Source organism: Lepus europaeus, unplaced genomic scaffold, assembly GCF_033115175.1.
Source record: "Lepus europaeus isolate LE1 unplaced genomic scaffold, mLepTim1.pri SCAFFOLD_34, whole genome shotgun sequence".
Lineage (NCBI taxonomy): Eukaryota > Metazoa > Chordata > Mammalia > Lagomorpha > Leporidae > Lepus > Lepus europaeus.
Genome location: NW_026909213.1, coordinates 4,070,939 through 4,096,315, shown reverse-complemented (window position 1 = coordinate 4,096,315; position 25,377 = coordinate 4,070,939).

Sequence of the window (25,377 nt, the reverse complement as noted above, 5' to 3'; positions counted from 1 at the left end):
TTCTTGCCTGTGTGCAGGGCTTCTACGCACAAGGTGGCACCTCATCCCGGCCCAAGGGTGGTGGCAGGAACCCAGGTGGCGCTCGGGGACTCAGCAGGGCCTGCCCCCGGGGCCTGCCCGCAACACCTGATTGCCCGCGGGCGTGTCCGTCCACCCTCAGAAAGCTCTGCTGGGACAGCCCTGACCGAGCTCCGAGCTCCTCGCCCTTGGACCGCCCCAGTGGGCTTCAGGAGTGGGTGTGTGCCAGCAGCAGCCCTCCCCAGTCAACCACCATGGGTCGGCCCCACCCAACAAGTCCCTAGGGCGGGCGGGGCTTCCCTGGGGGCCTATTTGCAACGCCGGGAAGCCCGGGGCAGTTCGTGTGTGCGGCCCGGGGACACCCGCAGGTGTGTGTGCTCCCCCCGTGGCCGGCCGCTGCGGCTAGCCAGCACCTGGGGGCTGTTGGCAGCGCCCCTGGGCAGCCTCCTAGAGCCATTGGTTTGGCAGGCTCCGGGGGCAAATGGACTACGGAAGCCGAGAGGGGCCCGTCCGCGCCAAAACCCAAAACGCGCTGTGGCCTCCAGGGAGGGACACAGGGGACACAAGTGGCTGTGTGGCTTGCAGTGCCCGGCCAGAGGGAGGGAGGTTGGCTGGCTGCTGAGGCGCAGCAGGTGTCAGCCCTTCGGGAAGTGCCCGTGGATGCTTCGGGAATGGGGCCTGCCAACTCAGAACCCCCATTCCCTGTGGCTGCATCCGGTCAGGGGGCTCCAGGGTCGGGTGCGCCGCGGGCCTGGGGGGCTTCTTGCCTGTGTGCAGGGCTTCTACGCACAAGGTGGCACCTCCTCCCGGCCCAAGGGTGGTGGCAGGAACCCAGGTGGCGCTCGGGGACTCAGCAGGGCCTGCCCCCGGGGCCTGCCCGCAACACCTGATTGCCCGCGGGCGTGTCCGTCCACCCTCAAAAAGTTCTGCTGGGACAGCCCTGACCGAGCTCCGAGCTCCTCGCCCTTGGACCGCCCCAGTGGGCTTCAGGAGTGGGTGTGTGCCAGCAGCAGCCCTCCCCACTCACCCACCGTGCGTCGGCCCCGCCCGACAAGCCCCTAGGGCCGGCGGGGCTTCCCGGGGGACCTATTTGCAACGCCGGGAAGCGCGGGGCAGTCCGTGTGTGCGGCCCGGGGACACCCGCAGATGTGTGTGCTCCCCCGTGGCCGGCTGCTGCGGCTAGCCAGCACCTGGAGGCTGTTGGCAGCGCCCCTGGGCAGCCAGCCTCCTAGAGCCAGGGGTCTGGCAGGCTCCGGGGGCAAATGGACTACGGAAGCCGAGAGGGGCCCGTCCGCGCCAAAACCCAAAACGCGCTGCGGCCTCCAGGGAGGGACACAGGGGACACAAGTGGCTGTGTGGCTTGCAGTGCCCGACCAGAGGGAGGGAGGTTGGCTGGCTGCTGAGGCGCAGCAGGTGTCAGCCCTTCGGGAAGTGCCCGTGGATGCTTCGGGAATGGGGCCTGCCAACTCAGAACCCCCGTTCCCTGTGGCTGCATCCGGCCAGGGGGCTCCAGGGTCGGGTGCGCCGCGGGCCTGGGGGGCTTCTTGCCTGTGTGCAGGGCTTCTACGCACAAGGTGGCACCTCATCCCGGCCCAAGGGTGGTGGCAGGAACCCAGGTGGCGCTCGGGGACTCAGCAGGGCCTGCCCGCAACACCTGATTGCCCGCGGGCGTGTCCGTCCACCCTCAAAAAGTTCTGCTGGGACAGCCCTGACCGAGCTCCGAGCTCCTCGCCCTTGGACCGCCCCAGTGGGCTTCAGGAGTGGGTGTGTGCCAGCAGCAGCCCTCCCCACTCACCCACAGTGGGTCGGCCCCGCCCGACAAGCCCCTAGGGCCGGCGGGGCTTCCCAGGGGACCTATTTGCAACGCCGGGAAGCGCGGGGCAGTCCGTGTGTGCGGCCTGCGGACACCCGCAGGTGTGTGTGCTCCCCCCATGGCCGGCCGAGGCGGCTAGCCAGCACCTGGGGGCTGTTGGCAGCACCCCTGGGCAGCCTCCTAGAGCCAGGGGTCTGGCAGGCTCCGGGGGCAAATGGACTACGGAAGCCGAGAGGGGCCCGTCCGCGCCAAAACCCAAAACACGCTGTGGCCTCCAGGGAGGGACACAGGGGACACAAGTGGCTGTGTGGCTTGCAGTGCCCGACCAGAGGGAGGGAGGTTGGCTGGCTGCTGAGGCGCAGCAGGTGTCAGCCCTTCGGGAAGTGCCCGTGGATGCTTCGGGAATGGGGCCTGCCAACTCAGAACCCCCGTTCCCTGTGGCTGCATCCGGCCAGGGGGCTCCAGGGTCGGGTGCGCCGCGGGCCTGGGGGGCTTCTTGCCTGTGTGCAGGGCTTCTACGCACAAGGTGGCACCTCATCCCGGCCCAAGGGTGGTGGCAGGAACCCAGGTGGCGCTCGGGGACTCAGCAGGGCCTGCCCGCAACACCTGATTGCCCGCGGGCGTGTCCGTCCACCCTCAAAAAGTTCTGCTGGGACAGCCCTGACCGAGCTCCGAGCTCCTCGCCCTTGGACCGCCCCAGTGGGCTTCAGGAGTGGGTGTGTGCCAGCAGCAGCCCTCCCCACTCACCCACCGTGCGTCGGCCCCGCCCGACAAGCCCCTAGGGCCGGCGGGGCTTCCCGGGGGACCTATTTGCAACGCCGGGAAGCGCGGGGCAGTCCGTGTGTGCGGCCTGGGGACACCCGCAGGTGTGTGTGCTCCCCCCGTGGCCGGCCGCTGCGGCTAGCCAGCACCTGGGGGCTGTTGGCAGCGCCCCTGGGCAGCCTCCTAGAGCCAGGGGTCTGGCAGGCTCCGGGGGCAAATGGACTACGGAAACCGAGAGGGGCCCGTCCGCGCCAAAACCCAAAACGCGCTGCGGCCTCCAGGGAGGGACACAGGGGACACAAGTGGCTGTGTGGCTTGCAGTGCCCGACCAGAGGGAGGCAGGGAGTGAGGGAGGGAGGGAGGCTGCTGCTGAGGCGCAGCTGGTGCCAACCCTTCGGTTAACTGCCAGAGGAGGCACCTGTAGCGCTGGCACCATGGGTTCTAGTCCATGTCTGTGGCCAGATTCTGTCCTGGTTTCTCCTCCTGTAGTCCAGCTTTCTGCTGTGTTCTGTGAGTGTAGTGGAGGATGGCCCAAGTACTTGGGCCCTGCACCCATGGGAGACCAGAAGGATGCACCTGGCTCCTGGCTTAGGATCTTTGCAGCACTAGCCACAACAGCTATTTGGGTGTGAACCAATGGAAGGAAGACCTTTCTCCCTGTCTCTCTCTTTCACTATGTCTGTGAGAAAAAAAATAATAAAAAAAAGGATTACAACCACATATTGTACAGCTCATGCATGTGTTCATCTAACTCCAAGGATTCTCTCGAACATGTTTAGCAGCCACACACTGTGTACTAGGAAGAAAATGTCTTTGCTTTGGCAGAAATCTTATTCTCCACAGTCACATTTGGCCATCTTTACAAACCTGCCTGGGAGGCCAGCACCACAGCTCATTTGGTTAATCTTCCACCTGTGGCGCTGGCACCCCAGGTTCTAGTCCTGGTTGGGGTGCTGGATTCTGTCCTGGTTGCTCCTCTTCCAGTCCAGCTTTCTGCTGTGGCATGGGAAGGCAGTGGAAGATGGCCCAAGTCCTTGAGCCCCTGCACCCATGTAGGAGAACTGAAAGAAGCTCCTAGCTGCTGGCTTCAGATTGGTTCAGTTCTGGCTGTCGCAGCCAATAGGGGAGGAAACCATCAGAGGAAGACCTCTCTCTCTGTCTCTCTGTCTCTCTCTCTGCCTCTCTATGTAACTCTGATTTTCAAATAAGTCAATAAATCTTTAAACAAATAAAATAAAATAAATAAAACTGGAACTAATATTGTTGGATGCATTTAGAAGTCTCAGGCCAAGATGAGACTTTTCTGTATAGGAAGATCCATTCATAGGATTCTATTTCAATTGTATTGTCATAAACTCATCAGAGATTGGTGTATCTTCTTGTATTCTCACCAAAATACAGTGTAGAAACTAAGGAGACCAAGCTGGGGAGAGAGGAGATATTGCATTGCAGTCTTTCCCAGTATTCCTAGATGACTCTAATCATGAATCTCCACATATTTTGGAATAGCTTGCCACCAATCCTACTCACAAGCACCTGAAGAGTGACCAAAGACCAAGAGGGGGAGCCCTTTTCTTATACAAGGTCAGGTAGAAGAGGGCTTGAGTACTGTATCTCACAAGCACAGATGTCACTCTAAGGTAAGTGACATGTCCATGTGTCTACACACACACACCAGATCTCTAGGATTTTTTCATCTAAAAATTCCATTTCTACTGAATAGCATACCCCCCCACCATCCATAACTACCCTTCTACTTTATGCTTCTCATATTCTATTTTTTAAAAAAGATTTATTTTATTTAATTGAAAGAGTTACAGAGAGAGGTGGAGCCAGAGAGCGATCTTCCATCCACTGGTTCACTCCCCAAATGACCACAACAGCTAGAGCTGAGCCAATCTGAAGCCAGGAGCCAGGAGCTCTGGAAGCTTCTTCCAGATCTCCCACACAGGTGCAGGGGACCAAGGACTTGGGCCATCTTCTACTGCTTCCCCAGGCCATAACAGAGAGCTGGGTCAGAAGTGGAATAGCCAGGAATTGAATAGGCACCCATATGGATTGCCGACACTGCAGGTGGGGCTTTAAACTACTGCACTACAGCACTGGCCTCTCTGACTACTTTAAATACTTCATATGTTGGAATCCTTGTCCTTGGGGGACTGATAGTTGTGGCTAATTTCACTTAGGAAAATAACCTCACTGTTCATCCATGGCATAGAATTTTCTTTTCTTCTGTGCCTGCATAACTTTCCACTGTGAGTGCAGGCCACACTAGAAGTCTTGGCTACAGTGAATTATGCTGTGGCAAATAGTGCTAATACCTTATTTATATTGAACTTTAAATAACTTTAGATATATAATCAGAACTGAGATTATCAGATCATATAAAAATTTTATTTTCAATGTAATGAAGAACAAACTGTTTTCTGTGGTGGTTGCATCATTTTACATTACCACCGACACTGGACATGTAGCTGAAAATCTTTATATCTTCATCAAATTATGCACCTGGGTTTTTTGTTTGTTTGTTTTTAAAGAACAGGAGCAGGAGGTCTTATTGGCCATTACTGGCCATGGTTATGAAGATCCCTCTGCATTTGCACTCAAGGTGAATCAGCATTGGGCTTCATTGTCAGTGTGGTGAAATTGCCCATCACCCAGGGAGAAGTGTATGACTCCGTTAAATACATTTTCAACCTCCTGCAGTGGTTCTAAAGCCAGGTCTGGAGGTATCCTAACCCCATCTGGCTATTAATACTCTTTCTGTTCCAGGTAACTTTCTGTTAGCAAGGTGGAGCAGAGATTTCTGTGTGAACATTTCTCTAGCTTAGGATTCACATAAAACATGAGTGCCAGCACAACATTCCTCTTCCCATTCTGCCGTCATGACCTAGATTGCAGACCTAACAGGCTGACCCAGATTTTAATTCTTCCAATAAATTGTTCCTAGATGGGACAGGACACCCTACATGAGGCTCCCAAAAAATACCCACAAAAGGGGAAGTAGTGTTGCAATGCCCAAATGGGATCAGAGTGGTGACCTTGCCTAGAGTTTCCTTCTTCGGGACAACCCATGTCACCATGGGATGCTTCCTGCCCAAATGCCCGAGGTGTCAATAGCAAGAGCTGAGTCAATATCTCAGTTATAAAGTATTCACATCCAGGATTTCTTGAGGCTGGGCCCCTGGAAAGTCAGGACAAAGCAGCAGAACAGATGGCTTTCTCTAGTGGGGCTTCAGCGAAGAAAGCTTAGACACCCTGAGTTCCAGGTCCTATTGTAGACTTTCCTCAAGAAATTGATTTCATTTCTTGGGATCCTCTTTCATGGGATTCCTCAGCAGAAAAGACCTCTCCAAAGTGTCATCCTCCATCTGCCTCATGCCATGTCCATAGTCACACACATATATGCCACATTGCCCAATCTGAAAACCCCAGGGAGTTTCCAGGTATAATCCGAACCCAGCTTTGCAGAGACAAACTGAGATCCAGGAGGGTTCCCTCTACCCTCTCAGTTATGTGACCCTGAAATATCACCATACCTCCTAAAGACTCCATAGTCTGGGCAATGGCAAGTAGAATGGCAATTGCTGGGATCTGGAGGTGGTGAAATGATAAAAAAACTTTCATTCAATGGGTAGAGAGTTTCAGTCTCATAAGGAAAAACAGTTCTGAATATTGGTCCCACAGCAATGTGCATATACTCAATACTACTCAACCATACACTCAGAAATACTTAAGATGATAAAATTCATCAGCTATATTTTTTTTTGGTCAGGACCACACTAACAGTACATTTTAAAAGTGGTCAAATGGGGGCTAGAGCTGTGGCACAACAGGTTAAAGCCCTGGCCTGCAATGTCAGCATCCCACAAGGGTGCCGGTTCAAGTCCTGGGTGCTCCACTTCGCATCCAACTCTCTGCTAATGTGCCTGGGAAAGCAGAGGAAGATGGCCCAAATACTTGGGCCCCTTCACCCACATGGGGGACCTGGAAGAAACTCCTGGCTCCTGGATTCAGATTGGCCTAGCTCGGCCCACTCTGGGCATTTGGGGAGTGAACCAGCAGATGAAGATCTCTTTCTGTCTACCTCTCTTTCTCTAACTCTGCCTTTCAAATAAACAACACAGCTCTTTAAAAAAAAAAGTTGATTTGAAAAGTGGCCAAATACACATCTCATAAAAGTTAATGTTATGCTTTCTCAGAAGTGCAGTTAATACTTGTTAATTTTGTATAATCACTTATATTTGCCCATTTTCAAAATAGTAACATCCCTGATTCCATTTTGCTGAGTTGCTATGTCATTTTTTTTTTGAAATAAGAATCAGATGCAATCCTCTCTCACTAAAGACACTGATGGCAGAGTGCAGAAGCCATGTTCTGTGTGGGTGTGGCCTGGGTTCCCTCCCTCCTGGCTGTGTTTGAGGGAAACATAATGTGGTCACCACTGGGCATCTTACACTTAGGTGGAAGCAGGTGTGCCTTGAGCTGAACACAGAGATGTCCATAGCCAGGGCTAAATCCTGGGCCCTATACATTCCCTCCTAAAATGTGCACCCCTGAGCCCCAACTCCTCATGCACCAACAATGCCACAGCAGGAAGAACAAGCATGACCCTTGCCCCTGCAGCAGGAGCTAGTTCTATCCTCACTTACCACTTGCACTGACAGGTGGGATGGATCCCTCCCTGAAGAAGTCCTGGAATGATGCTCTCAGTAGAAGACATGGATTTGTGCCAGGGAAATGCATCAAAGCTGGAGGATCATACAAGTCCAACCCCATTTCTGCATAACAAAATATTTCTTCTGTTGTGTTCCTTGGAGTAAAAGTTTTCTATTTGATTTTTTTCTTTTTATTCACCATTTTCTACATCTTGAAAATCGATTGATTCTTCTTCATTGTTCTATGTGTTTTTTGAATTCCTCATTTTGTTTCCATATTATTCTTGATATTCTTGCGTGTTCCTCTGTGTACTTTTCTAGGTTGAACAACATGCATACCCAACCTCAGATCATCAGAATATATAAGCAAATGTTGACAGCTCTGAAGAGATAAACAGCAAGGGAACAAGCAGAACATATCAATACTCCACTTTCAACACAGAATAGAATACCTAGGTGGGAAATCAGTAAAGAATGGTAGATTTGAACAATATTATAAATCAACTTTTCCTAACAGTTACACAGAGAGTATTCTACCTGGCAGAGGCAGAACATGTGTTCTTCTCAACAGCTGTCTAAAGTCTCCAGGTGGGATCATCTGTTAATTCAGAAAATATGCATCAACAACATTTAGAAAATTGGAGTCATATCATTGTCTTTCATAACTCTAATAGAATAAAAATAGAAATCAATTCCAGAAAAATGGGAAAAGTCACACATATGTGGATGTCAATCCACACAGTGTCAAACAGCCATTGGCTTGAAGAGGAAATCAAAAAGGAAATCAGAGAATATTTCAGTGGGTACATTTTGAGTTTTGACCTGGGATCCATAGCCACAATCACAATCCTCAAGTCCAGGCTTGGTACAAAGAGAAACCAGGTGGACATGGAAGGTCACCAGCAGAAAAGCTCTCTGAACACTGAGAACCATGGGGATCTTTAAACAGAGCAGGCAGAAGTCTTCTTACTGCCCACAACAAATTAAGGAGACCAGGATGCTGATGCTTATGACTGAGTTCAAAGGCAGATTGCAAATTCATATATATTTTCTATACAATATAAACATTTCATAGTCGGCTGAGCTTTATTTTATAAATGGAATGATTGCACATAAGCTCCTTCATTAACATTTAGAAAATAGTTCAGTTTGTTCATTCAACAAATGATCTTCACATGTCAGTCACTAGACACTATTCTAAGTATTTGGGATGGAGCAGCAAAAAGACACACAATCAGGAAGGCTGCTTTTTAATAGGTCACACACTAGATTTGAGAAAATGAATGAAAATTCACACTGATGCTGTAATAAGTACTATAAAAACATAAGTATGTACAAAGAATGGGGATATAAAGAAACTGCTTTGAGGGCCGGCACCGCAGCTCAATAGGCTAATCCTCCACCTTGCAGTGCCGGCACACTGGGTTCTAGTCCTGTTCAGGGCACCGGATACTGTCCTGGTTGCCCCTCTTCCAGGCCAGCTCTCTGCTGTGGCCAGGGAGTACAGTGGAGGATGGCCCAAGTGCTTGGGCCCTGCACCCCATGGGAGACCAGCATAAGCACCTGGCTCCTGCCTTTGAGTAGGCGTGGTGCACCAGCCACAGCAGCCATTGGAGGGTGAACCAATGGCGAAGGAAGACCTTTCTCTCTGTCTCTTTCTCTCACTCTCCACTCTGCCTGTCAAAAAAGAAAAAAAAAACTGCTTTGAGTACTCTGAACAAATCAATCCACTTCTTCCTAAAGTGTAATATCCCCCAGATGCTTGATCCTGAATGGAGATATTTTAGATATTCGTTTATTTTGCTGAAAGGCAGAGTGAGAAGGGAGATACACATACATAGGGGAGGGATAAAGAGAGAGATTTCCTTTCACTGGTTCCCTCTCCTAAATGGCTTCAACAGTTGAACCTGGGCCAGACTGAAGCCAGAAGTCAAGAACCCCATCTGAGTATTTCATGTGGGTGGCAAGGAATCAAGTAGTCAGGCCATTATCTGCTAATTCCTAGGCACAGGTTAGGAGATTGGATCAGAAAGAACACAGCTAGAATTCAAGTTGGCACTCTGATAGGGGATGCAGGCATCATAAGTGATAGTTTAATGTGCTGTACCACAATGCCAGTCCCAGCAAGTGAGATTTATGTTCATGTTCTCGATGATTATTTCCTATTCTAGATTTGCACTGGAACCTGTGAGCTAAACTGCAGTGGAAGGTGAAGAAAAGTCTATTTTCCTGAGAACAAATGTAGGTTTCAGTCAGATTTGTTCTTGGAGGATATTTAACACATCTCAGGTTGTTTCTTTGCTTGTCTTTTCTTCCAAATGTTCCAGTGTCTCAGGCTCTTTCACATATTAGTCTCCTTCTTGTGCTCCCCTCTCTGGATGGTCTGTTCCCAGGGCTCTTGTTTTCTCACCTATTAACATCCTCCCACTGTCTCTAACTCTCCTCATGGTGTAAATGAGGGCATAGGCTTTTGACTTGATGCAGGAAAAGTGCCACACATGCTACTTTAGCAGCCTCCATGTGATATCACTTATCACTTCCAGCTTTTGCATGACATGGGTAAGCTCCAGTGCAACAAAACAGCCCAACATGGACTGACCCAACAAAAAGCCCACAGACAAGTCACCCACCATTCAGTGGAGATGCGCATATTTATAGATCAAGACACTAAGCATATTGCAAACGCTCAGCAATGATGTCAATGCTGCATCCCAGAATCCTTTCAACAGAAGGATAAGACTCAGGGAGATGCTCTAATTCAAGCTGTTGTAAGCAAGTATCTTTCTTAGACAAATACTGAAATTACAGGAATGTCTACTATGCAGGTCTTCATGCTTCACCAACATCCACCAACTTTTCAAAGTTTGGTTCACACTCTAAACTGTCATAGTAAATGTTACTATTGTCTGACATTTGGTGACAGTGTGCATACTCAATGTGAGATTTCTAGTACATGTAGATCTGTATGACAGATTAGCATGGTGTCTTTGGAGCAACCGTCTAACTGCTTGCTTCCAAGAAAATATGCTTTCTACATGACATCCACAGTGACCAACAGAAATCTGTGAAAACCATGTTCAGCACTGTGGTGCAAATGTTCAGCCACAACATGCAATACCAGCATCTTGTATGAGCATTCATTTGAGTCCTTATTTCTCTTCTTCCAATCCAACTCCCTGTTAATACATGTGGGAAAGCACTGGAGTCATCACCTAAGTACTTTGGCCCCTACACTCACATGGGAGACCTGAATGGAGTTGCAGGCTCCTGGATTTGTCCTAGCTCAGCCTCAGATACTGTGGCCATTTGAATAGTAGATTAGTAGATTGAAGATCTCTCTCTCTCTCTCTCTCTCTCTCTCTCTCAACTATATCTCTCTGTCTCTCTCCTTCTGTATCACTCACCCTTTTTTAATTTTTAAAATATTTATTTGTTTCTTTTGAAAGTCAGAGTTCCACAGAGAGAGGGAGAGATACAGAGGGAGAAATCTTCCATCTGCTTGTTCCCTCCCTCCAGATGGCTACAATGGCTGGTGCTGGTTCAGGCTAAAGCCATGAGTTTGGAGATTCTTCTAGTCTCCATGTGAGTGGTTGGGGCTCAAACACTTGTGCCATCCTCTGTTGCTTTTTCCAGACCATTAGCAGGGAGCTGGATTGGAATGGAGCAGCCAGAACATAAACATATGGCATGCCAGCATCACAGGCAGTGGCTTTCCCCATTACTCCACAATGCCAGCCATTCTGCCTTTCAAATAAATACATAAATAAATATTTTTTTAAATGAAATCTGTATCTTCCTGATTGTGTCTGTGAAATCATCTAGCTAACAAATGCAATGGTGTGATAACAATGCTACAATGAAGGGGAACCAAGACATTGGGAGCTGGGCCTGTGCCCAGCATGTAGAATATTTGGCAGTTTTTTTTAATGTCCTTTATAAAAATTTACTTATTTGAAACACAGAGTTACAGAGAGAGAGAGAGAGAGAGAGAGAGAGATGAGACAGAGAGAGACCTTCCTTGCACTGGTTCACTCCACAAATCCCTGCAAAATCCAGGATTGGGCCAAACTGAAGCCCGAACAAGGAGCTTCATCCAGATCTCCCACACGCCACACTAGCATGGAGCTGAATCAGAATGGAGCATCCAAGACTCAAATTGGCACCCACATGGGAATGCTGGCATCACAGGAAGTGGCTTAACCCACTATGCCACAACAGCATTCTCCCACCCCCCAGAAGTTTCGAGAGTTCTCCTTGGATAGCAAGTATTTGTCAAGGGGTGTTATATGTGTCAGACACTACAGTACCTTAACATGTTGACAGTGTTCCTCATATTCTGAAACTGAGATACCACTCCTCCAAACCTGTTTCCTCTGAGATTCAGTTTTGAACAGGACACTGTTGCCACAAGAGCCCATCCATCCTCCAGGTCACAAGGGATGCTGAAATGACAGCTGCTGTCAGCTAGCAAGGGGTCATAGAAGACTTCAGCACTGGCTGGGGGTGCAAAAAAACATTTAACTTTTGTAGAGACCTGGAGTCTGGGGCCTGACTCTGGAGGAGAGAAGCAGCCCCTGGGCTACTGGGAGGAAACATCACAAGATTTCCCTGCTGGGACCCCAAGTTACAGAAAGATGCTGCTGCTCCCTTTTCTGAACCTCCAAAGGACAGGTTTTGTCAGCTGAAGTCTCCTCAGCCTCCCTGTGCTCCCTTAACCCACATGAGTAGGTACAAGACCCCACAGACAGGCAACAATACTTCACTGGATGGCAGTTTTACTGCATCATCACTGTTGCTCCCTAGAGAGTTCAATTGCCACATTTTGTTGATTTTTATTTGTGGAACACTTAAAGCAAGTTTATTCTTTAGTGTAATGTATAAGCCCACTGAGAGTGGTTCTGAGTTGAGGTGCTGAGGAGTCCTTGGTGTTTAGCCCCTACCCAAACGGTAAGGATGAGCCCTGGGATGCATGCCATTTATGTGTGTGTTTACCTATTGAAATAGTCTTAAGATATCAAGCATTACAGTTATTAAAAATATCTCTTGGGGCCACTGCCTGCAAGGATGACATCTTACATGGGCACGGCTTCGTGTACTATCTGCTGTATTTCTTTATTTTTAAAGATGTATTTATTTATTTGAAAGGCAGAGCTACAGAGAGACAGAGTCAGAGAGAGAGAGAGAAAGAGGTCTTCCATCCATTTATTTACTCCCCAGATGGCCGCAATGGTTGGATCTGAGCTAATTCAGGAGCCAGGAGCTTTCTTTGGGTCTCCCACATGGGTGCAGGGGCCCAAGGACTTGGATCACTTTCTACTGCTTTCCCAGACTTCAGCAGAGAGCTGGATCAGTAATGGAGCAGCTGGAACTCAAACTGGAATCCATTTGGGAAGCTGGCACTGCAGGCAGTGGCTTTACCTGCTATGCAACAGCGCCAGCCCCTTCTGCACTTCTGATCTAGTTCCCTGCTAATAGGCCTGAGAATGCAGTGAAAGATGACCTAAGGCTTTGGCCCTCTGCACCCTTGTGGAGACCCAGATGGAGGTCAAGACTCCTGCTTCAACCTGTCCCAGACCTAGCCATCACTGATAGATTCATCCTCTCTCTCTTTCTGTGTGTGTGTGTGTGTGTGTTCATAACTGCCTTTCAAGTATATACAAATCTGGTCAATCAAGCTATTTCCTAAAAAAGAAAAACACTCAAAATCAATGGCTGCCCTTGTGGCACAGTGATGCCAGTTGTGATGCCAGTTGCGATGTTGGAGTCCCATATCAGAGTGGTTTGAATCCTGAATGATTGACATTTTGCCCAGTTCCCTGCTGTTGTACCTAGGAAAGCAGAAAATGACCCAAATACTTGAGTCTCTGACACTCATGTGTGAGACCTAGTTGGTGTTCCTGACTTTTGGCTTCAGCTTAGCCTAGCTTGGTTGTTGTGATCATTTGGGACATGAACCAATGGATCAAATTCTCTGTCAGTATGCCTTCCAAATAAATCATAAAAATGCAAGGAGAAAAATCACGTGATTATTTAAATTAAATGCTAGGAAGCATTTGATTAAATTCAGCATCTGGCCTTTAAAAAAAACCCTATAAGCAGAGAAGTAAAATATCAGAATTTCTTTATTATAATTAAAATTGTCTATGATGAACCTATAGCAACCAGTATAAATAACATGACATTGAAAGCTCTTGGGGCCAGCACCAGCATCCCATATGGGTGTCAGTTGAAATCCCAGCTGCTCCACTTCTGATTCAGCTCTCTGCTGTTGCCTGGGAATGCAGTGGAAGATGGCCCAAGCCCTTGAGCTTCTGTCCTCATGTAGGAGACACAGAAGTTCCTGGCTCCTGGCTTTGGATCAACATAGCTCTGGCCATTGAGTCCAACCAGGGAGTGAACCAGCAGATGGAAGACCTCTCTCTCTCTCTCTCTTTCTCTCTCCCTCTGCCTCTACTTCTCTCTGTGTGTGTGTAACTCTGACTTTGGAATAAATAAAATAAAATCTTTAAAAAAAAAACACCTCTTTTCCTGGGAGTTTACCCAAAGCTGACTCCTTAAATTCTCGTTCTCCAACATTGTACTGGAAGTGTAGTTAGGAAAGTGAAACAAAAAATGGAAGCATTAAGTAAAAGGATTAATTAATTTATGTTTAAGGTTTATTTATTTGAGAGGTAGAGTTACAGACTGAGAGAGGAAGAGACAGAGAGAAAACTCTTCTTCCTTCCATTGGTTTACTCCCCAAATGGTTGCAATGGCTGGAGATGGGCTGATCTGAAACCAGGAGCATGAGCTTCTTCCTGGTCTCCCACATGGGTACAGGGGCCCAAGCACTTGGGCCATCTTATACTGTTTTCCCAATGCCGGCACCACAGGTGGAGGATTAACCCACTGCACCACGGTGCCAGCCCCAGATTCAATTTTTAAGCAACAAAATTTTCAATATATGTGGATCACTCTACAATCTACAGAGGCAATGCAAAACAAAATTTAAGCTAAGAGAATTAAGTGATATGAGTGAGTACAAGATCAATATATGTCAACTGGCTTCCCATGGAGCAGCAGGAAAAAATAGAAAGCCATTTTAAAGGACACAATTCAGACTAGAAAACCTCTATAGAATACCTTTAGATATTTTCTTTCTTTCTTTTTTTTCTTTTTTTCTTTTTTTTGACAGGCAGACTTAGTGAGAGAGAGACAGAGAGAAAGGTCTTCCTTCCGTTGGTTCACCCCCCAAATGGCCACCATGGCCAGTGTGCTTTGCTGATCCGAAGCGGGGAGCCAGGTGCCTCCTCCTGGCCTCCATGTGGGTGTAGGGCCCAAGCACTTGGGCCATCCTCCACTGCCTTCCTGGGCCACAGCAGAGAGCTGGACAGGAAGAGGAGCAACCAGGACAGAACCGGTGCCCCAACTGGGACTAGAACTGGAGTACCAGTGCTGCAGGCCTAGTGAGCTGCGGAGCCAGCAAATATTTTTAATCATTAAAAAAACCCCAAAATTGAAAACCTAAAAGGAAATTAAGCCAACAACATGAAGAGGATGAAAAGCTCAACATTCAGTAAATTGTGAGTGACTTGTATCCCTTGTGAAGGAGGTTATTGGAAGCTCCAGGTCCTAAGCTCCCAGCAGGATCACAGACAGTGGAGGGAGGGTCTCCAATCTTGTGTGGTTGGGTCAGCAGGAAGGTGACAGCAGCCCTGGCTCTTAGGATAGCTAGACCCCCATGAGCACCACCAGACCTGAGCCCAAGACTCAACCCTCACTTCCCCCACCAGCCACAGCCTGGATGAACTGCACCCCTCCCCCCAACCCCTCGGGGCAATCTGGTAGGTGTGACTCTGATTGGCTGCATCATCTGATGTGCTGCCTGCTCACTGGCTCAGCAAGCTGTCCAATCAGACTCATGGGAGTGAGGTCTCTTTCTGTATGCTGCTAAACAGCTTCTCCAGTCTGATACTCATGGAGGTGCCACGATGCTCAGCCCTTCCCTCTCTGTGCACTTCTCGCAGTACAAGAGCCCTCAGAAGGATGCCTGGGCAGCTCAGAATCTGGAATGAGGTGAGTGTGTGGGGGCCAGGTGCCTCAGGCTTGCAGGATGGCAGCTGGCATGGGACCCTGGATATCTTGTTTCATTCCTGAATGTGGTGACTTTGGCTCAGCCCTAGAGCTCTGTATTTTTCCAAATTGTGTGGTTAGGGTTCATGGGTCCTCAGGGAGAATCCAGACTTCATACACGGCATTTGGGGAGAAGCTGTGAGTTTTGGGATCCCTGTCCCTTCTTTCTCCTCCTGGATCACAGAATTCCCCTCAGCTAGAAAGCAGGTCACCAAGTCCACAAGCCAGTCCTCTTAGCACAGCTCTTCCTAGGGGTGTGAGGCTGTCTCCCTGCATCAGCTCTCAGCCTGTGGCTGCTGGTTATGAGCGGACCCTGGGCAGGGATTTCAGAGACAGCCCAAGCAGAGGCCAAGAATCCTTTCTGGGAGACTCTCCCTTTTCTCTCTGCCTTGGCATCAGCTCCCTCTGAATATCTGTTGACACAAAGAAATGGTATTTGCTGGGCAGTTGAGGCTCCAAGACTGGCTAGATCAAACAGGATACTCACTGGGAATCCTCTTTCTCTGACATTTAGGTTTCATGCCATTTGGACCTGGCTTAGGTCATTTGTTCCAGTACCCACTGGTGGTAGATTTTTTTTAAAGATTTTTATTTATTTATTTGAGAGGTAGAGTTACAGAGAGAGGGAGAGACAAAGAGAAAGGTCTTACATCCACTGGTTCACTTCTCAAATGGTTGCAACAGCCGGAGATGGGCTGATCTGAAGCCAGAAGCTTCTTCCAGGTCTCCCACATGGCTGCAGAGGCCAAGGACTTGGGCCATTTTTTACTGCTTTCTCAGGCCATAGCAGAGAGCTGCATCAGAAGAGGAGCAGCCGGGAACAGAACTGGCACCCGTATGGGACACCAGCTCTAAGATGGGAGGTCGGCACCTCAGGCAGAGGCTTTAGCCTAGTATACCACAGCACCGGCCCTGGGGAGATGATATTCTAAGACTCTGATCAGTCCCTCCACAAGGGAAATATTGTTTGGAAGAGTCACTGTGTGAAAATTTGTTTGTCTTGGTTAAAATACAGGCAATCAATGCGGCACTCTGACTGGGACTAGAACCTGGTGTGCGGGTTCCACAAGTGGAGGATTAGCCTAGTGAGCCGTGGCGCCAGCCAAAAATATCTTTTGATTCATGCGACCTAAGTAAGCATCTGATAGGTTGTTTTAACTTTGTTGATAGATACAAATTGAAATATTGTCAGGGTTTTGTCCCTGGGTTTGCTGGTCAAGCAAAAGTCATACTTACTTTTTTTGGATACTCAGTCATAAATGTTCAATTTGGACAAGAAAAAATGATACAGGTTAGTGGTATAATGCAATGTTCATTAATTCCTGTTTGAAGTAAAATTTAACTCCTCGAGTTGTTCTTTGGCTAAACATGACTCAAGATTATAACCATGCTAGTCCAATATTTTAGTTTCTTAGAAAGTCTGTACTTGTTAATAATAAATTGGTAAACATAAAAGAAATGTTTTCAAACTTTTGTACTGTTGGCCTTGTAAAAGTTGTAAAAGACAATGGACTTTTGGATTTGACTACTTTAAAATAATTTGAAATTTATGTTTTATTAAAATGCTTTGTTCTTATTTTAGAGGCTTTTTTGGGATCACTTTAAATTGCAAATTAAGGAACCAATAGATAGGGGAGAGAAATGTTAAGGAAGCTATAAACATGAGAATGTGTCTTGGTGCTCAAGATGTGTTTTGAATAACAAAGGAAGCAAGTGATCTTTGTCTAACCTGAAATAAAACTGGTGTTTGGCAAGGAGAGGGAGGTACAAAACAGAATAAATAACTTAGGTAATATAAGAATGTTACAGAAGATTTGTAGCAGATAATTTTGTGTGAGATTACTTTGGCTGAGATTAGAAGGAAATTACTTCTGAATGAGTTTCTCAAAATTGAGCATTGGTAATTGTTAGGAAAAGAGTTGCAGATTTTTGCTTCCCCACACAGGGCACCAAAATGTTAGGGAAAGAGGTGCAGAATAGAGAGGGGGCAGTGTACAAATTTACAGCCAGACTGAACTTATTCAGAGAAAATAAGTCTGTAGAGGTGGGTGATCAACTGCCCACATGCACACTAGTGGAGCACGGGAAGAAGGCCCCAACCCCAGGGGCTGGGCCTTTTTATATTTTGGGTAGGGGCCAGCAGGCAGAGGGGAATTCCTGGAACTGGTCTTTCAGGTGTTGAGAGCAGCTGGTCTTTCAGGTGGCTGTAAGGAGTGGAGTAGGAAGGCAATAGGGTATGAAATCCAGTTGAGTTTCGAGGACAAGGAATACATTCCAGTGTTTACCTATTGTGGGCAATGAGGGAGAATACCTGAGGCTTCTGTCATTGTTCCATCAATCCTGACTCTGAGAACAGATAAGGAGAGGGGTGCCAATTTCTGTCTGGCTACTTCCTGCTGAGAGGGGGCTTAGCCATGGAGCCAGGACTTGAGCAGTGACCTATACTTGGGATCAGATTGATTGGAGAAGAGCAGTCTTGCATTGCTCCTGTGAGTTGGCTTGAGATATAGCAGTTATTTGTTCCTGCAAGAACCTTTGGAATGGATTAATTATGCATGGCAGAAATAGGAGCACGATGATTATGAGGGCAAAAGGAGACACTAGAGCCATGGCCCATGGTGGAAACAACGGCCAAAATGAGGCAGAGTTACCTTGTAAATGCATCGTGTTAGTATGTCGACCTGAGCGAGGTGGGTCCTGTGGGGGTGGACTCTTATGAGGGAGATGTAACTAGTTTTAATGAAGTAAAATGCACCCAGGGAGGGTGCCCTTTGAGTTTGGCTGCGGTGGGGGTAGTCAATATCACCTGGTAGGGCCCACTCCACTTTGTTTTTAGAGCAGCCTCATTTTGTTTTAGATAAACCCAGTCACCAGGTGGAAAGATAGGAATATAGTCGGGAGGCAGAGAGTGTGGTTTGGGTAGGTGTGTGTCTGCATACATCCCTAAGTCAGAGCACATTTCAGTAAGAAGAGAGAAAGCCAGAGGAGGAGGAATAGCTTCAGTGCTCTGTAGAGGAGGGAAGCTGGGTGGAAGTGTTAGGTAGGAAGTCAGTTATGAGCTTATGTGTGTGTAACAGGCCTAAAGAGAAGACATTTATGTCCAGCATGAGATGCATCTGCATCTCAAAGTCATCATGACAATGTTTCAGGGGCAGCCCAGAGTTCACATCCTGCCCTGCCCCCTTCTACCTGCTAACCTGCCAGGTGGCGGTTCCCACCCCTTCTGCCTGACAAGCTTCCACAATCTCCCAGGAGCAGCCTAGTATCTGCATCTCAAACACCCTGCTCGCTTCCTCTTGTCTGATAACATTTGCATCCATAAAGTCCTTTGTTTCAGACCTTCAAGAGAAGTTTTTCTATTTACATCCAAAAAGCCCTTTGTTCCAAGAGGAGCAGAGGTGGGGAAGCAAGACCCATCTCCTTAAAAACCCCCAGCCTCAACTGGACTGTGCGCTCAGCTCTCTGCATCTTTGCTGAGCTGCCTGCCTGGCCTGGTCATGTGTAATCTCTCCACTCAACATGGAACCTCCCTCCTTCCTCCTCCCCGGTCTCTCAGGCTCTGTCAGGAGAGGTGCCCATCCGTCCCTACAGATGTCCCTTCCTAATAAACCTTGCTATTTTACCTCCCACTACTCTCTGTCTCACGCCTGAATTCTTTTTTGCGCGAAGACAAGAACCCTGCAATTTCTCCGGTAACAGAAGGACAGGCCTTCAATAGGGAATTTCAAATGGGCTAAGCATTAAGGACTTCTTGGGAAGAGATCTGATTCTTAACAGAGCTAAAGGGAGGAGTTTTACCCAGTCCAAGTAAACCTGGGTGGAGAGTTTAGTTAGAGCCTGTTCTAAAATTCCATTCATCCATTCTACTTTGCCTGAGGAGGGGGGACGATAGGGAATGTGAAAATGCCATGAGCTATGAAGGGAGGCAGATACTATTTGAGTAATTTTAGAGGTAAACTCTGGTCCACTGTCTGACTGATGGAAGCAGGCAATCCAAATCTTGGGATAATATAAACCATAACTCCTTAGTAGCACAAAACAGGTACAAGCAGTCTGTTGTACAAGCCCTTGTTACATCTGCATTAATCAAGTGAAACCGGGCAGGGGAGAGAACAGGGGAGGGTCACACTAAGGTTACTTTCTTGGTTCTTTATTCAGAGAAAGCAGTTCAGAGAAAGCATAACAAAAGGAGCCAAAGGAAAACAAGTGAAGCAGTTTCTAGTATTAAAGGGACAGATTTTAGATTTCTTTTCTTCCTTCAGGGTCGCTGTGTTAGCTGTCAGATCAGCCTTGTTATTAGCTTCAGATAGGGATTGTTTACCTTTCTGGTGTCCTTTGCAGTGAAAAATAGCAGCTTTTGTTGGCAACTGGGCAGCATCAAGAAGAGCTTTAATCAGCTTGCCATTTATTATAGGGGTCCCTCGGGCTTGCCACATCTGGGCATTGGAGTGCATGATATGATATGCATATCAGTAATCTGTATATATAATTGACTGTCTTTCCTTTGGCTAAGGTGAAGGCCTGAACCAAGGCTAATAACTCGGCCTGTTGGGAGGTAGTGCCTTGAGGTTGGGGCCTGGCCTCCATGGCCCTATGCAGGGAAGAGGAGGAGGTGACATCAGGATGCCCCCTCAATTATTGCATATCCAGTGGGAAAAGGGGGAGCTTTAGAAGCACTACCACCAATGACCCAATCCAGGCCTCTGGGAATAGGAGTGTCTGAGATGATGAAATGTAGTTAGGAAAAGTCAAGGAAGTCAGGACAGGAATGGGGTTCGAGGGGATGAGAGAAGTGGTGGGGAGGAGAGTAGGGTTTATAAAGGTTTATAAAGGTTTATAAAGGCAAAAACTGCAAAATCGGGAGGGGAATACATGGTTGCTAGGATCGGGGGGGAATACATGGTTACTGGGGTCAAGCTGACTTAAACCTATGCAAAACTAGTATCAATTATAATCTTGACAATACCAGTTACAATCTTAACAATTTTAATTATAATCTTGACATTAATCCAGGTATTGGTTTAATCATATGTAGGACATAGACAAATTACATTTTTATTATTAACCCAGGTGTAGCCTACTCACTTTCAAGCTTGAGCGATCATGGTAGGGGGTTTCTGTGCTCTGCCAAGTGTGATGTAGTGGACTGCTATTGTTCAACTATTTTAGATCATAGTTTCAGACCAGAGTCTCACGGTGTGGGGGGGCACCTTCCCAGAATGGAGTCTCAGGTTCTCCAAAATGGAGTCCCTACTGTCAAGGTGCTACTTCATAACCTCACTCTCCCCAGTCTGAGCGACTGGGCGCTCTTTCTGTCCCTTCCATCCTGATGGATGCCCTGTCCCCAACAAAGCCTTAGCACTCTGCCCTCTGTCTCACACCTGAATTCTTTCTTGCCTGAAGATAAGAACCCACAGTTTCCATGGCCTTCCCTCCAGTAACATACATATTTGTAATAATCTTGCTGTTTCATTTTGAAATCTATTTTTAATGCAGTTTCTCCTTTTAGCAGTTTCTACTTAATTGGTGATTTTCTTTTCAAATTTCTAGGCATCTCCTGTAAGGTATTTCTTCCTCCTTAGTTCTGACTCCTGTGACCTGACATTCAAACTGTTTATCTTAGAAGCCTAAAGTCATTCTTCTGTCTTTTCTTAATGTGTTTAATTTTTTTCATGTACTCAGACAATTCCTTCAGCTTTTGTTTCTAAGGGTATTCTTCTATTCAAGGTTTTCATGGGGCCGGTGCCATGGCTCACTTGGCTAATCCTCCATCTGCGGGCATCTCATATGGGTGTTGGGTTCTAGTCCAGGTAGCTCCTCTTCCAGTCCAGCTCTCTGCTGTGTCCCAGGAAGGCAATGGAGGATGGTCCAGGTGCTTGGGCCCCTGCACCCACATGGGAGACCAGGAGGAAGCACCAGGCTCCTAGCTTTGGATCGGTGTAGCTTCTGCCATAGCGGCCATTTCGGGGGGTGAACCAACAGAAGGAAGACCTTTCTCTCTGTCTTTCTCACTAACTCTATCTGTCAAATAAATTAAAAAAAAGATTTTCATGCTCTTAATACTATTTTTAGACAGGAAGATAGAAATTAGCCTATGTGTGTGAAAGCAGCCATGGGAAACAAAACATGTGCTCTGCAGAAGGAATGCAGCAGCCTTAGAGGCAGGCCTGGGAAAGCAGCCCAGCACTTTACACTACAAAACCCTGCCCCTCCAATAAAGGCACACCAGGAGAAATCTGTTTGCTTGGTGCAAAGCAGGGTACTGAGTCTGATAACGTTACCTAATTTTGCACCTGAGAAATATTTTGTTCATGAGTGGGGTGTGTGTGTGTGTGTGTAGAAACAGTGAGAAGTAGACACCCAACCCTTAGAAATCCGAGTTATTATTAAGTCCTCCTCATAATCAACTTCATAGGGGCATCTGTCGAAATTTACAGTAGGTTTTTAAGAGAGCAAGGGAGCCCCAGGTCTCTGTTAGGTTGAGACAGAGCTGAAGGACACAGGTGCTGGAAGGTTTGAGGACCACCAGGAGGAATCAGAGAACTTAAGCACTGTCATTGATCTAGCGACAAGCCATGACATCTGAAACCAGAGACTGGCAACTCTGCCATGAATCACCACACCAAATTAATGGGGGAAAATGGCGATGAAGGAAGGTGCCTGGGGTGCCTGTCTCACAAGGAATTTCCATGTGGACAGGCAGTGAGCAAAGCAAGATTTATTTACATGAGAAAGCTCTTGCCACAGCAGCCACTAGGGGGTCTCCAAAGAGGGACACCTGGAAAATGGAGTGCAGTTTTTTAACCACGATTTGGATGAGCAGAATAATAACAGCTAACAATCTCATCAGAAGGACAGAATCATAATCTTGTCCAGCCTGCTCTTGTTAAAACCAAAAACCCTGGGAACTATGCAATAGGCAAATTCTCTTGGTAAAACAAGGTTAGAAGGGTGGGATTGTTAACTTCCCTTCTATTCTCATGATAAAACTAGAAACTCACTGGGCTGGCCCCTTGGCTCAACACGCTAATCCTCTGCCTTGCGGCACCAGCACACCGGGTTCTAGTCCTGGTCAGGGCACTGGATTCTGTCCCGGTTGCACCTCTTCCAGGCCAGCTTTCTGCTGTGGCCAGGGAGGGCAGTGGAGGATGGCCCAAGTGCTTGGGCCCTGCACCCCATGGGAGACCAGGGGAAGCACCTGGCTCCTGCCTTCAGATCAGCACGGTGCGCCGGCCACGGCGGCCATTGGAGGGTGAACCAATGGCCAAGGAAGACCTTTCTCTGTCTCTTTCTCTCACTGTCCACTCTGCCTGTCAAAAAAAAAAAAAACAAAAACAAAACTAGAAACTCACTGTCTTGCTAGTAGACAGGTCTTGCCCACTCTTAAAAGGACTCCTCATTAGGTCATCTAGTCCTTACACCAGCCACCCCCTGCCTTATGACCTCTTTATAAGCCTCCAAATACCCTCCTCCAACAGAATGGTACTCCTGTAACCACAATAAATGCATTTTTCCTTTTCAAATGTTTACCTTAATGAAGACACTTGCTGTTGCTGTAATCTAGTGAATAATATTTGCATAAGAATTTCAAAAGCCCACTGAAAAAAGGAGATGATTAGGAATGGCAGGCTGTTGCCCCAACTGACAAAGAACCCTTCCCCCCTCCCCCAACTGAGGCAGAAAGCCCCTGGGGTTACATCCAGGACTCCTCTGACTGGGTGGTGGGATGTGCCTCAGAACAAAGCCTGAAAATCTGCATAATTGTCAAGTGAATAGACTGATTGTTTTCTTTGAATCCTCGCCCTCCAATTACCCTGTCTCTTTATTTATTTATTTTTTTTTGACAGGCAGAGTGGACAGTGAGAGAGACAGAAATGTCTTCCTTTGCCGGTCGTTCATCCTCCAATGTTCGCTGCAGCCGGCGTGCTGTGGCCAGCACACCATGCTGGTCATGGTCTCCCATGGGGTGCAGGGCCCAAGCACTTGGGCCATCCTCCACTGCACTCCCTGGCCACAGCAGAAAGCTGGCCTGGAAGAGGTGCAACCGGGACAGAATCTGGCGCCCCGACCGGGACTAGAACCCAGTGTGCTGGCACCGCTAGGAGGAGGATTAGCCTGTTGAGCCATGGCGCCGGCCCACCCTGTCTCTTTAAAAAATCCTCTGTACTGGGTGGTTTGGTAGAAAAGCACCTGTTTGGATTGAGAGAAACTTCTTTTTCTTTCCCCAAGGCTGCTGCTGCCTTCTTGCAATAAACCTTTACCTCTGGCCATGCCTCATCTTTGGTGAATTGAAGCGACGAGCATCAAGAGCTGGACTATTCCCTTGGTAACCACATTGGTGAGCTAGCCCAGGGGTCTGGGGTATATTCTTCAAGTGGCCTGACCCTCTCACGCTGGTAAGGAGGGCAGTGGCCACTTGTACTCCATCCCCAGAGCAGCTTGTGAGCTAATGTGGTGGTTGGGACTCTGGGGACATCCAGCAGCTGTCCTTTCTCTTCCTGCTGCGCATTAGCTACCTATTAGCACAATGGCTTCCATTGGTGTACGGAGTCAACAGCTCTGAGACTGAAATTTCTGTCTCTGGTCTTTGGGTTTATGGAATTGGGACCTGGCTTAGGTCATTTTTCGTGGTACTGGTTTGTGTGAAACTGGAGAAGACCCCATAAAATCCACACTAAATTGTAGCCCCCCCTTAAGGTTCCCTAGAAATGCTATCCGGGGTGCCACGTGTACTACCGGAATTTGGGGTGCCATACAATTTCACCACAGGCTTATTACTAAATCCCCAATATTAATAAGCCCAAGAGGGTTCTTGCCTAATATTTAGAGAAGAATTCTAAATACCAGTACAGATAAACGAGGCAGCATGGCACGTTTTAAGCTTTTATTTAGTGAGAAAGATGCATAGGAGAGTGAGAGCTATTTAAGGGAGAGAGGTGAGTAGGGTTCATACCAAGCACCAGGAACCAGCCACATGGATGAGCCTCTAGGCCAGGAAGCCTAGAGCACATGGCCAGAAGGCCATGCACCCTGGAGGTGCAGGGCTACAGCAAGCCCTGTCCTGGCAAGAGGCCAGGGAAGAAGAGCAGCCGGGGCCACACCGTGGCTGGGCTTTTAACCCACTTCCAAAGGGGAGTGGTTAATTAACCTGCTTGGCTGGTGGGCACCCAGGTGTGGGCAGGTAGGGGAATGAGGCCACACAGGGGCATGGCAAAGGCATCAGGTAGGGGCCTGAGGCCACACAGGGGCGTGGCAGAGGTGTGGTCTTCCAGCTCACAAACCTAATCTATTTTTACCTGTATGCTTGCCTGCTTCATGTGGGAGACAAGATTCCAAGATTTTTGCCTCAGCCCCTCTGTGAGGAAGATTTGGATATGGTTTGGAAGAGTACTCATGTGGTGAAATACGAGTGGTTCAATTTAATTTCCATCCAAAAGCACCTTGAGTTGCATTGTGGCTGATTGAGCAGCTTACAGTTACCATCCTATTTCTAAGAAGAAAGTGGTGTTCTGTTGTCATACTGCATGGCCTGTGTATGTGTTAAAGTTAAGAGAAGGTGGCTGGTAAGTGGATTTTTAAAATATTTATTTCATTTGAAAGTCAGAGTTGAAGCAGGCAGGCATACAGCTTAAAATTGATTAGGTTTGTGAGCTGGAAGACCACGCCTTTGCCACGCCCCTGTGTGACCTCATCCCCCTACCTGGCCACATCTGGGTGCCTGCCAACCAGCCAATCAGGTTAATTAACCACTCCCCTTTGGAAGTGGGTTAAACTCCTAGGACATGATGTGTCTGGCCCTTCTCTTTCCCCTGACCTCTTGCCAGGAGGGGGCTTGCTGTAGCCCCGCGCCCTAGGCTTCCAGGCCTAGATACTCCTCCATGTAGCTGGTTCCTGGTGCTCAGTATGATCCCACATTTTCCTCTCTTTCTTAAATAACGCTCTCTGCCTCTGCTTTGCTGCTGGTGATAAGCGGTGGAGAGCAGCTCAAAGTGCTTGCTGCATGTGGTTTTGGCC